The sequence below is a fragment of the Dipodomys spectabilis genome, unplaced genomic scaffold (genome assembly GCF_019054845.1).
Source record: "Dipodomys spectabilis isolate Male_0828 unplaced genomic scaffold, ASM1905484v1 ptg000576l, whole genome shotgun sequence".
In the NCBI taxonomy this organism is placed as follows: Eukaryota; Metazoa; Chordata; class Mammalia; order Rodentia; family Heteromyidae; genus Dipodomys; species Dipodomys spectabilis.
In genome coordinates, this window is record NW_024871253.1 from 1,733,875 (window position 1) to 1,747,810 (window position 13,936).

The window sequence follows — 13,936 nt, forward strand, 5'->3', positions numbered from 1 at the left end:
CTGTGTGCCCGCCCTCACACTCCCAAGTCCCGCCCCAGACTAGCCTGAACCTGTGAGCCAAGCCGTAGAGCAGGCTATGGGGAAGGCTGTGCCTCCTATGGGCTACTTACCCCAAGATAAAAGAACCCAGGCCTGGGTGAGGCCAAGAGCTGGGCTGTGGCAGGGACTTTCTGGACTGCCTCCTTCTACCCAGCCTGAGGACAGCAGCCTCTGGGTGCGACGGACCAGCTCGGCTGGAGCACTGGAACGGACGGGACAGGGATCTCGGGATAGGTGGGCAAGGAGTCGGCGAAGTGACAAACAGACTCAGACTCAAAAGAGTTGCATCTGAGTGTATCTTTATTGAGGAGAATTAACATTTTTATACAGTGTGTGATTGTGACATAGATTCTTGGTTTATTTAAGCACATAATCAGTTTTTTAAAAAGGCAAAGCATTGATGAATTACATGAAAATTGATGATTATCCCACCAACTGTTTAAGCTAAGTGGTGCGAAACAAGTCTAGCATATTGTTTAATAGAATGCATCATCAATTCAGCCTTTTTATGTTTAATAATTAACAAACCTAAGACAGGGCTGTACTTATATTGTACTCTTTTTATTTTTATCCAACTATTTTCATCTTTATAAGCTCACTGTCTTCCTCCTGCCTCCCACCCCCCATTTCCCACCCCATCGGTTCATCGGTTGGTTCAGGAAATATGATGTTACTAACTTTATATTTTGTGTGAAACCACCATCTATTCCCTATAACATAAGTTGGACTAAACTTAATCATAACTGTTGGGAGAATCTTTCTTTTTCTTTTATAATCAGAAGTCCCTTTTTTTTTTTTAGAACTCTCTGAACTACTGGGATAATTCTTTCTAACTCAGTTTAATTTATAGATTCTGTCTGTTGAACATATCTGGAAATTTTAAGTCTCTATATTTACTATGCATAAGCCGCAAAACCGCTTGTGAAGTTGTAGGAGTTTCTGGAGGCAGCGTCACATCAGATGATAGATTGATTGGGGCATTGCCCACATTTAATCTTTGGTCTTAGTCTTTATTATTTAGAGAAGCCATCTCTATTGGACTGGAAATATACAATATGCTCTGTTCACGGATCAATAGAAAAATAGCCAAAACGAGAATAAAGGCAACGAATGTACAGCCAAGAAGAATATAGTAAGAATAAAGGTAGAGGCTATAAAGGTGCAGCCAAGTGTATGGGAAGCCTTGAACCAACACCCCCTTCCTGCAGGCATGCTTCCTTGAAGCTCTTTGTCTAACGCGATCTCTCACGCAGACTCCGCAGGAGGTGGCGTGGCATCTGGGTATGATTGAACCAGAATAGAACACTTCCTATGTCCAGATCTTGCAGGTATTAGGAGGAAGAAGGGGCAAGGCTAGTCCATCTTCAGAATGGAGGGAAAAGCCATCACTTCTCTAGGCTGGAACTGGGGAAAAGCTTTTGAATGGCTGGACTGGAAGGCTCTGCCAGCTTTTGGGAGGTGCTCTGCTGCTAGATGGCAGGCAGCACCTGCAGCACCTGATCTTTGATGCCTTGGAGCTCTGTCCGAATGACCCAGGATTCCTCATTTGGGAGCCCAGGGAGGATGGAGAAGCAACACTTCAAGATTCACTCTCTTCCTCCTGCCTCCCACCCCCCATTTCCCACCCCATCTAAACATCCCAGGTATTAGGATCCCAAATACACCAAATACCATGTACCATCTTTTTTTTTTTTTTTTTTAAAACCATGTACCATCTTGAGAGAGGCCCAAGGCAGGGTAGTGAAAGCTTCATTCTGTTCAACTTTAACAGTGGCTGTAGAAAATGGGTAGCACTCAAGCATACCAGTCTGGGTTAAGGTGCAGGATAGGGACCCAGTAAGAGATAAACAATTCCCATAAACTTTGTCCTTAAGAGAGTGCAACCTCTTCTCCTTCAGGAAGTTCCAGGTTAATATTTCTTCCCAAGCTGTCTCCTGATCCTTTATGGATTTTAGGTTAGGAAATCCAAGAACAGCAGTAAGGTCAGTACTAGTTAGGGACTTCGTAAACAGTGGAAATCTGGTTCAGGACTCAGGCTTTGTCACCATTCAGGAATCCATCAGTTGAAGTACCTTGCACAGGTGCCTATCTACATCTTTGTGGCTCTCAGTGGAGTTGTCTGGTGGCTTGAGCTAGAACACTATAGGAAAATTGCTTTCTTAAGTCAGACTCAAAAAGTGACTTGGTGTGTTTGATGTAGGGATAAGTCAGAGGGGCTTCTAGCCCCACCATCTGCCATGTTGGAAGCCTACTTCTGCTCATGTGTTCTGTGCTTGGCACTAGGTGTCTGTCATTTGACAGCTCCCTGTCCTAGTTTTTTGAGGTCATCTATTTTGTAAAATCCCCATTGTTCTGTATAGCAGGATCTGACCTCTTGCACACGTTTTCACACATCATTTTTACCTTGTAGAAAAGAGTTTATTTCATACCTAGTTCCGAAGCCAGTCCATAGTTTAGCTAGCTTCTTTGTGTTTTGTAGCTTCCTTTATGCTGTGTGTAGTGCACTGTGGGGTCACATGTAGAGAGAGGGAATGAATAATGGAGAAAAAGAATTCAAGCTGCTATGTAAGCTAAAATGAGTTACTATATTTAAATACTCAGAACAATGCCGGACACATATCAGCTGTTTTTATTTACTTTCTTACTTATTTTTGCTAGTCCTGGGCTGAAACTCAGGGCCTGGGCACTGTCCCTGAGCTTCTTTGTTCAAGGTTAGCACTCTACCACTTGAGCCACAGCGCCACTTCTGGCCTTTTCTGTTTATGTGGTATTGAATAATTGTTGTTTTTGTTTTTTTGTCAGTCAAGGGGCTTGAACTCTAGGCCTGGACACTGTCCCTCAGCTCTTTAGCTCAAGGCTACCACTCTACTACTCTACCACAGTGCCACTTCTGGTTTTCTGGTGGTTTCTTGGAGATAAGAGTCTCATGGACTTTACTGCCCCAATGGCTTTGAACACCGATCCTCAGATCTCAGCTTCCTGAGTAGCTAGGATTACAGGCATGAGCCATTGGCGCCTGGCAGTACTGTAGAATTGAACCCAGGGCTTCATCCATGCTAGGCAAGCACTGTACCACTAAGCCACATTCCCATTCCCTGTTTTTATTGTTTACCCCGAAATGTCGGCTTTAGTCTTAGAATTTTCCCATTATTACTTATCACATTCTGCTTCTTCTTATCCTTTCACAGGCCTCTTCTTCCATTGGGGTTCTTATCCCTGAAGATCCTCCTTCCCTCATTTTTTTTTCTTTTTCTTTGTCAGTCATTAGGCTTGAACTCAGGACCTGGATGCTATCACTGAGTTTCTTTTGTTCAAGGTTGGCGCTCTACCACTTTGAGTGACAGCTCTACTTCTGGTTTTTAGGTAGTTAGAGAAAAGAATCTCATGGGCTTTCCTGCCTGGGTTGGCTTCGAACTCAGTCCTCATATCTCAGTTTCCTGAGTAACTAGAATTACAGATATGAGCCACCAGCACCTAGCTACTTTCTTTTCTTTTTAAGCACATGCATTATATTGCAGAATATATTAATTTTTTGGCAGTCCTGAAATTAAATGTAGCGTTTCCTGCACTCTAGGCAAATACTTTTCCACAGAGGCACACCCAGACTTTGTTTGGGCCCTTAGAAGTACACCAAAGTTCAACTCTCCCTCTACACTAATAGTATCTGCTCTCAGTGCTAATAAAAACTTCTCATTTCCTGCCTTTGTACAATTTCACTTCTTTAAAAAAATTTTTGTGCCAGTCCTGGGGCTTGAACTCAGAGCCTGGGCACTGTCCTTTAGTTCCCCCCCCCCCCCCCCCCCCCGCCCCTTCCTGCTCAAGGCTGGTATGCTACCACTTGAGCCTTACCTTCACTTCCAGCTATTTGGTAGTCAACTGGAGATAAGAGTCTCACAGACTTTCCTACCTATGATCCTCAGATCTTAGCCTTCTGAGGAGTATTACAAGTATGAGCTACCAGCGCCAGGCTTGCCTTTAAATTAACTAATTTGTGGTGCTGGCATATACTAGGCAAGTACTTCTACCCCTGAGCCAGGGTCTCAACCTTAAAATTTAAGTACTTTTTTTTTTTTTTTTTGCTGGTCCTGGGGGCTTGAACTCAGAGTCTGGACACTGTCCCTGTGCATCTTTTGCTCAAGGCTAGTGATCTTCCACTTGAACCACAACACCATTTTCTGCTTTTCTGAGTAGTTTATAGGAGATAAGAGTCTCAAGGACTTTTCTGCCCTGGGCTGGCTTTGAACCATGGTTCTCAGATCTCAGCCTCCAGAGTAGCTAGGATTATAGACGTGAGCAATGGTGCCTGGTTCCCAGCTTTAATGCCTTCATTAAAGCTACTATCACCAGATTATGTTCACTAGGGGTGAGCAAGGATGGACCTTGCATTTTATTATAAAATCTTAAAAGGGCTTTGTTAAGACTTTCTAAACACAAGAACAATTTCATCCTTTTTCTTTCTTTGTTCCAGTTTTTGCTATATCATCATTTAGAGTCCATGTATGGGACTACATAATTCCTATTTGTTTCTTTAGGAACTTACATATAAGCATAACATTATAAATCTTGCAATTTTGAACTATGTAATTGTTGTTTTGTTTTGTTTTTTGGGTCCGGTCGTGGGGCCTGAACTCTGGGCCTGGGCGCTGTCCCTCAGCTCTTCAACTCAAGGCTAGCGCTCTACCACTTGAGCCACAGCGCCACTTCTGGCTTTTTTCTTTTTGCTTATGTGGTGCTGAGGAATCGAACCCAGGGCCTCAGACACGCAAGGCAAGCGTTCTACCACTGAGCCACCTTCCCAGCCCCTGAACTGTGTAATTGTAAGATCTGACTTCAGGGTAGACATTGTAACATCTATTTTTTCAATTAGTAATGTCTCTATCTGCCCTAAGGTCAGCACTTCCCTCTCCAGGTAGTGTCACTTGCTTCTTCATACTGTGGTGTTCCTGGGGTAACCTTTTTCTATGAATTCTTATGGGTTATTCTCTGTGCTGTCACAACAGTGACAGTAAATTTGGGTTTTCAAACTTTATTCACATAGATTAGGGCAGTATCCCCAAGCATGACTGTGTGCTATGGGTCTTTTTCCGTGCTGTCACAACAATGACAATAGATTTGGGTTTTCAAACTTTGTTCACATAGATTAGAGCAATATCCCCAAGCATGACTGTGTGCTATGGGGCTGTGCTAGGGCCACGTCCTTCTTAGCCTTTAAGCTTACAGTTAAGCCTAATCATTAGAACTGTCAACTTTCCTCACAGAGGGTTTTCCTTTGGAATCCTGTTTTTTTTTTGTTGTTGTTTGTTTTTCTTGCTGTTGGACATCTACTGAGACCTGAGACCTTTTAGAGAGGACAGTGATAAGGTTGAGGAGCAAACAATGGAGACTGATAGAAACTGAAAGTTAAGCAAAGCTTTATTTCACGCCAAGCATCAAGAATCAAACTGACCAGTCAGGGCCCTCTCTATGGAGAGAGCGACCCTTCCTAGTCTTACAGGCTAGCTTTTATAGGGCAAAACCACAGATCATAAACTAACTGTAAACATGTAGCAGTTATGAGCTAATTTTACTCTTATTGATTAAAGCAAAAGGGTTACATATGTGTTTTTTTATTGATTGGCCACCTCCACCTGACCTGACTCTTGCCTTTGTTTTTCTGGGCTCTGTTCTGAGGCAGGCAAGCAAGCAAGTACAGAAGGAAATCATAGCAAAAACATAGCCTTGAGTCACAGGAGCATAGGCAAAACATAATCTTGACTTGGTCAGCATGACCGATATTATCAATGCTATTGACACTATTACAGAAATGATTTTTATTATAAGCTCCTGACTAATACAGCAACTCATTACAGCTGGTGATAAGCCTCAAAGTTGTTAGTCACTTTTTGTAAAGCTGCCAACTTGGTAAACTTGACTGAGGGAGAGATGTTCTTTTGCTTTTTAGCACGGATGGGGAAGAGACTAATGGCAGCCTTTGTCTGGGATTTTTTTTTTTAACCTGTTTTTCCCTTATAGACAGGGTCAACTTGCCCTTACTGCACAAACAAAAGGTGTGAGCAAGGTGAGCTCATACTTATACTTTTCAAACCAAATGGCTACCTAGACAAAAAATGGAATTACTTTGGCTAAACTGGGCCTAACACAATACCAAAAATAATCAAGACCTCTCTCTCAGATAACTTTGATTAAATGCCTTTCTTACTAATCAGATTTGCCCTCTCTTCTACCAACTTTGCATATCATGGAAGTTTTGGAGAGAGTACTAGGGGGTGGAGAAGGAGAGATAAGACAGACTGTTTACTTCAAAAGGCTGCTCAAGAGAGGACACTCAAGGCACAGAAGAGACCAGAAAAGTTTGATCCCAGATAGCTGTTTGTGTCCATTCAGAGAAAAAGATTAGATTCTTCAGAACATCAAGGGTTGGAACAGACTGGTTTTGTACCATGATCTTCAGATCTCATCTTCCTGAATAGGTGGAGTATAGGTGTGAGCCAGCACTGGTGCCTGACAGAAACCAGATATTTTGCAAATCCTTTATCTTTTCAGATTTTGAAATTGAGATTTGTCTATATGACTTAATTATACTATAATTATATGTACTGTATTTGTAATTTTAAAATTGTGATTTCATAATGTAATTTTCTTTATATATAGTTACTAAATAAAGCATTATTTTGTTAGTTTGTTAAAAAGAATTTAGGCAGTACTGTGTTTTGAACTCAGGATCTCACACTTAGGCAAGCATTGTGCCACCTGAGCCATTCTACCAGTCAAGAATTTGTTGTTGTTTTTTTTTGGTGGTCATGGGTCCTGAACTCTAGGCCAGGGCGCTGTCCCTGAGCTCTTCAGCTCAAGGCTAGCGCTCTACCACTTGAGACACAGTGCCACATCCAGCCTTTTCTGTTTATGTGATGATAAGGAATCGAACCCAGGGCCTCAAGCATGCAAGGCATGCGCTCTACCACTGAGCCACCTTCCCAGCCCCCCTCTCCCTCACTTCTGAAGGATAATTTTGTTAGATGTAGTTCTTATAGTATTTGAAAAGTATTGTACCACTTTGTTCTGGCCTCTATGACTGACAGATATCCACAGTCATTGTCTTTCTGTGGGTATAGTGTTCTCTCTCATTGTTTTAAAAACTTTGACTTTATTTTCTGGGAATTTGATTGTGATGATGGCATAGTTACTCAATTTCAAGAAATTTAAACTATTATGTTTTTTGTTTTATTTTGTTGTTTTTGGTTATGGGGTTTGAACTCTGGGCCTGGGTGCTGTCCCTCAGCTCTGCAGCTTAAGGCTAGTGCTCTACCACTTGAGCCACAGGGCCACTTCTGGTTTTCTGGTGGTTTATTGGAGATAAGTCTCACGGTCTTTGCTGCCTGGCCTGGCTTTGAATCTCAATCCATCCTCAGATGTTAGCTTTTGAGTAGCTAAGATTACAGGTGTGATCCACCAGCACTTGGCCAGCTATTATGTTTTTGAATACTTTTCAGCCCCACCCTTCTCTCTTTCCTTTTGTGACTAAAGTGATACATATTTTAGATCTTTTGTTTTAAGCCCTTCAGGTCCCTGAGACGTGTTTGTAAGTGTGTGTGTGTGTGTGTGTGTGTGTGTGTATGTGTGTGTGTGTGTGTGTGTGTGTGTTTAGACTGAGTAATTTCTACTTTTTAGTTTACTGATTTGTTCTTCTCTTTTCTATTCTTTGAGTCTGTCAACTAAGTTTTATTTTATTTATTTTTGTGCTACTCAGGGCTTGAACTCAGGGCCTGGGCACTGTACTTTAGCTATTTTGCTCAAGGCTAAGATTCTATTATTTGAGCCACAGATCCACATCCAGGTTTTTGGTGATTAATTGGAGATAAAAGTCTCACAGACTTTTCTGCCTGGGCTGACTTCACACAGTGATCCTCAGATGTCAGCCTCCTGAGTAGCTAGGATCATAGGCATGAGCCACTGACTCCTGGCTAACTTATTTTATATCTTATCTTTAAGTAGGTAGATAAAGGGGTCTTAATTCAACATATCAGTTTATGAGTAAAATGCATCTTGATCAATGTCACTCCTTCCATCATTCTCTCCCATCTCTACAGAGTTATCCTAGTTATAGTTTCAGTTCTAAAATTGGATTTCTTTTATATCTTAAATTCTTTGCTGAGATTTTCTCTCTTTCTTTTTTTTTTGGTCAGTCATGGGCCTTGAACTCTGGGCATGAGTGCCATTCCTGAGCTCTTGAGTTCAAGGCTACTGCTCCATCACTTGAGCCACAGCGCCACCTCTGGTTTTCTGGTGGTTAATTGGAGATAAGAGTCTCACTGACTTTCCTGCCTGGGCTGGCTTTGAACTGTGATCCTCAGAGCTCAGCCTAGCTAGGATTACAGGCATGAGCCACTGGCTCCTGGCTGATCTTCCACTTAAAAAATTAAAATTTTAAATTAAAAAAATTTAAATTAAAAATTGTGGCAGTTGTGCTTATAATTGCTTATTGCAATATTTTTATGATACCTGTTTTAGAATCTTAGACAGTTAATTCCCATGTGTTTGTCACTACTGACAGTCATCTTGGTCAATACTGATAGTCTTTTCTCAGCTGAAATTTATATTTTTCTTGGTATGGTAAGTGATTTATAGGCATTTGGGGTACTATGTCAGGAGGTTCTGGATCTTACACCTTCTGCATTAGCAGGCCTCTGCTGACACTACCCCGGGGGACAAGAAAGATGGAGGCTCATTGCTGCCAGGTAGAGTTGGCAGTTGTGGCTCCCCAGTCAACCTCTCTGAAGCTCATCTGTCTGGGAGCTGGAAGAAGACATGACTGTGCACCCCTGATGGCCTCTATTCATGCTTCAGTGAGTGATAGTGGAAGTTCCACTAGGCCTCCTCCTCCTCTGACTCCACTGAGAAGGGGGAATAACACCTGTTTTTTGCTCCACTAGAGGTCCAAGGCCATCATATGGATTTTTCCTGCCATGTTGATGGAGGGTGCGTATCATTACTATATGCTGATGAAAGGCATAGATTTCCACAGTCCTGTCTCTGTTGTTGGTGGTGGTGGTGGTCGTGGGGCTTGAACTCGGCCAGGGTGCTTTCACTGCACTCTTCAGCTCAAGGCGAGCCCTCTGCCTCTTGAGCCACAGTACCACTTCTGGCTTTCTAGTGGTTTATTGGAGATAAGAGTCTCACAGAAGCCGGGCATTGGTGGCTCAAGCCTGTAATCCTAGCTACTCAGGAGGCTGAGATCTGAGGATCGCGGTTCAAAGCCAGCCCAGGCAGGAGAGACCATGAGACTCCTATCTCCAATAAACCACCAGAAAACCGGAAGTGGCACTGTGGCTCAAGTGGTAGAGCGCTCGCCTTGAGCTGAAGAGCTGAGGGACAGCGCCCAGGCCCAGAGTTCAAGCCCCACGACCAACCAAAAAAAAAAAAGAGTCTCATAGACTTTCCTGCCTGGGCTGGATTTGAACCATGATCCTCAGATCTCAGCCTCCTGAGTAGCTAGGATTACAGGTGTGAGCCACCGGCGTTCAGCTCAGTCCTGCCTTTGATACCACCTTGGCAAGAGAATGTTTTGTGTCTAATTTTAGCTAGGAGAGGTAGGAGTTTAAACTTGCCACTCAGCATTTTCTGATAGGGGTGACAATGGGGTTGTTCCATGGTTTGATGGCCAAAGGGTGATTTTCGTCCAAGCCTTTTCTGTCTTCCTAGGTTACCTCTTTCTAATCCTTTGGCCAGAGAGCAGGCTTTCTTGGGGATTTTATTTGTGTCCACTGGAACTTACAGAAGCATGTCTAGTATCCAATTCCCAGTCTAACAAAACAAAACAAATAGCCCCAAGAATTCACTGCCACATATTGCTGAGATCCTAAGGTCCCTATCCAATTGGTCTTCTCTACTTTTTAGAGTTTTATGTTTGCTTTATATATAGTGTCACTGGTTTTAAACTCATTGCGGGACATTTAGGAAGAAGCACCTCCACTTCACTTTTAGTTCATTCATTCCTTTCTAGAGCTGAGGGTGTCTACAGCCATACCACCCTGAACATGCCTGATCTTGTCTATAGCTGAGGGTAAACTCTCTTATTCTCTGTCTCTGTCTGTCTCTCTGTCTCTCTCTGTCTCTCTCTCTCTTTCTCCCCTCCCCCCCTCTCCTTTCCACCTCCTCTCATGCTGGTCCTGGACCTTGAACTCAGGGCCTGGGCACTTTCTCTGATATTTTTTGTTTAAGGCTAGTGCTTTACCATGTGAACCACAGCTCCAGTTCTAGGTTTTTGGTGGTTAATTGGAGATAAGAGTCTCATGGACTTGCAGACTTTGAACTTAGCCTCAGATCTTAGCCTCCTGAGTAGCTATGTGTGAGCCAGATGTGAGCCACTGGCACCTGACTCCTGAGTACTTTCTCATTACGTAGAAATGCCATGTTTCTTTTTCCTACTTTACCTGTTGATGGGAATTTGGATTGTCTCCAGTTTTTGGCTTTATGAAACAATGCTGCTTTGAACATGGTTTAATGTTGTTATGAGTCTGTATTGTCAGACCTCTGTGTATGTTTTCATTTCTATTGGATAAACACCAAGGAATGCAATTGCTGAGTCATGTGGCATTTATTGTGCATTTAACTTTATGAGAAACTGTCAAACTGTTTCCACAGTAGTGCCATTTGCTTTCACACCTGCAAAGGTTTAGTTGTTCTACATCCTCAACATTTGGTCTTGATTTCTATAGTTTTTATTTTTAATTTTTTAATTTTAATTTACATTTCCCTGCTGACTGATGTTGAACGTTTATATTTGCCCATTTATATGTATCTTTGGCGAAGTGTTAAAATATTTGACTTTTTTATTGGATTTTTTATCCAATAAGGGGTTGTAAGAGTTCTTTTAATATTCTGAATACAATTGTTTCAAATTCATCAATAAAATGTCTGAAAACTAGATCAGTACATTAAGTAGACAGATCATTGGCCATGAAGACAAGATAATGCTCTTCCTCTTTCTTATTCTCTACTCTTTCTGGAACTTTCATAATTTATACATTGGTTCACTTGCATTCTATGAGTTCTGTAGACTTTCCTCACTGTATAAAACATTCTTTTCTCTTTTTGAGTTTTTTTTTTTTTTTTTCCTTTTGTCGGTCGTGGGCCTTGAACTCTGGGCCTGGGCGCTGTCCCTCAGTTCTTCAGCTCAAGGCTAGCGCTCTACCACTTGAGCTACAGCACCACTTCTTCTTTTCTCTTTTTTATTCCTCTGTTTGGATAGTTTCCAGTTATAGATCTTCAGGCTCACCGGTTCTTTTTTTTTTTTTTTTTTTTTTGTCGGTCATGGGGCTTGAACTCTGGGCCTGGGCGCTGTCCCTCAGCTCTTCAGCTCAAGGCTTGAGCTCTACCACTTGAGCTACAGCGCCACTTCCGGTTTTCTGGTGGTTTATTGGAGATCGGAGTCTCACGGTCTCTCCTGCCCGGGCTGGCTTTGAACCGCGATCCTCAGATCTCAGCCTCCTGAGTAGCTAGGATTACAGGCGTGAGCCACCAGCGCCCGGCTTAAATATTTCTTTTTTTTTTCTTTTTGGGTCCAGTCGTGGGGCCTGAACTCTGGGCCTGGGCGCTGTCCCTCAGCTCTTCAGCTCAAGGCTAGCACTCTACCACTTTGAGCCATAGCGCCACTTACAGCTTTTTTTTTCTTTTTGCTTATGTGGTGCTGAGGAATCGAACCCAGGGCCTCATGCATGCAAGGCAAGCACTCTGCCACTGAGCCACCTTCCCAGCCACTCACCGGTTCTTTATTGTACTTGGTTAAGTCTTTTGCTGAAGCTCCCTATTGAATTTTTCAGCTCAGACATTGTGGAATTTTAGTTCTCTTCTTCTTTTTTTTTTTCCTGTAGCATCAGGATTTGAATTCAGGGCCTTGCACTTTCCAGCACCTTACCATTTGACTCAGGCCCACAGCCCTTTTTTTTGTGCTGGTCTTGGAGCTTGAGCTCAGGGATTAGGCTCTGTTCCTGACCCTTAGCTCCAATTAACCACCAGAAAACTGAAAGTGGTGTTGTGTCTCAAGCAGTAGAGCACCACCCTTGAGTAAAAGAGCTCAGGGACAGTGCCCAAGCTCTGAGTTCAAGCTCCACCAACCAGCTAGAAGCAAAGCAAAACAAAATTTGCAATTTATATAAAAAGATAACCATGTTATAAGGATAAAATGAGATCATAGTAGATATTAAAGAGAATAAAACTGGGTAGTATACGTTATAATTGAAATAGAAGAATTGGAAGACTAACATGGAAATCTACTAAGAAGGCAAAGAAGAAAATAGAAAAAAATATAAGAGAAATAAGTCTAGGAGGTTCAATATCTGAATATAGGTGTTCAAAAAGATAGAACAGAGCTGGGTGCCGGTGGCTCAGACCTGTAATCCTAGCTACTTAGGAGGCTGAGATCTGAGGATTGTGGTTCGAAGCCAGCCCTGGCATGAAAATCCGTAGACTCTCATCTCCAATTAACCACCAGAAAATCTGAAGTGGTGCTGTGGCTCAAGTGGTAGAGCACTTGCCTTGAGCTGAAGAGCTCAGGGACAGTGCCCAGGCCCAGAGTTCAAGCTCCGTGACTGACAAAACAAACAAACAGACAGACAAATAATGGGCTGGGAAGGTGGCTCAGTGGTAGAGCGCTTGCCTTGCAAGCCTGAGGCCCTGGGTTCGATTCCTCAGCACCATATAAGCAAAAAGAAAAAAAGCCGGAAGTGGTGCTGTGGCTTAAGTGGTAGAGCGCTAGCCTTGAGCTGAAGAGCTGAGGGACAGCGCCCAGGCCCAGAGTTCAGGCCCCACAACCGGACCCAAAAAAAAAACAAAACAAAAAAACAGACAAATAAATAAAAGAGAACAGAGAAGTCATCAATAAAACAGCACAGAAAAAAATTACCAGAATGGAAGGACATGAGTTTCCAAACTGAAAAAGTTCTCTACCCTGAAAAATGGATGAAATTGACTCATGTGGACACAGAAGTCATGAAATTTTACAAGAAAAGTCAAGAGATCTCAAAAGAAAAGCGGGGAAAGAGAGGCGTAGGAGGACCAGGAGGAGGAGAAAAAAGTAGAGAAGGAAAAGGAAGAGGGGAAGGGAAAGGAGAAAGTAAATAAGAAAATAAAGATCATATATGATGGATCAGGAATTAGACTGCTTTTTTCATGCCTAAACTATGTGGAAGCCAGAAGACACCAGAGCAATGCCTTCAAAATTCTGTTTTTGGGTCTGGTCGTGGGGCCTGAACTCTGGGTCTGGGCGCTGTCCCTCAGCTCTTCAGTTCAAGGCTAGCGCTCTACCACTTGAGCCACAGCGCCACTTCCGGCTCTTTTTTTTCTGCTTATGTGGTGCTGAGGAATCGAACCCCAGGGCCTCAAGCATGCAAGGCAAGCACTCTACCATTGAGCCACCTTCCCAGCCCCTGCCTTCAAAATTCTGAAAGAAAATTATTCCCATTTAGAATTCTGCACCTAGCTAAATTATCAATCATATGAGCACAAAAATAAATGCATGTTCGTTTATGCAAGATTTACCTCCCTGAATCCTTTCTCAAGAAGCTCTGAGAGGCCTTAATGTTTTCCATATGAGAGAACAAGGCAAGAACAAAGAGGGCCTAGAAATCACTAAGCTAAAGATGGGAAAGTACAGGATTATAGTTATACACTAGATACTGAATGAAATAAATATGAATATTGAAGCAGCAGGTCTTCTGGACTCTAGAAAAAGATTAAAGGCTTTTCATCACAATAACCGGATAGTTGTAGGGTTTTTGTTTTTTTTTTGTCTGTCACGGGGCTTGAACTCTGGGCCTGGGTGCTGTCCCTGAGCTCTTGAACTCAAGGCAAGCGTTCTACCACTTGAGCCATAGTGCCACTTCCAGTTTTTCTGGTGGTT

The 13,936-nt window shown here is 42.7% G+C and overlaps 1 protein-coding gene across 4 annotated transcripts in view; it reads left to right on the forward strand.

The window, feature by feature from the left end:
- Positions 1-13,936, forward strand: part of LOC122100375 (immunoglobulin-binding protein 1-like) — a 56,188-nt gene that overhangs the window by 16,530 nt on the left and 25,722 nt on the right. The window lies entirely within an intron of this gene.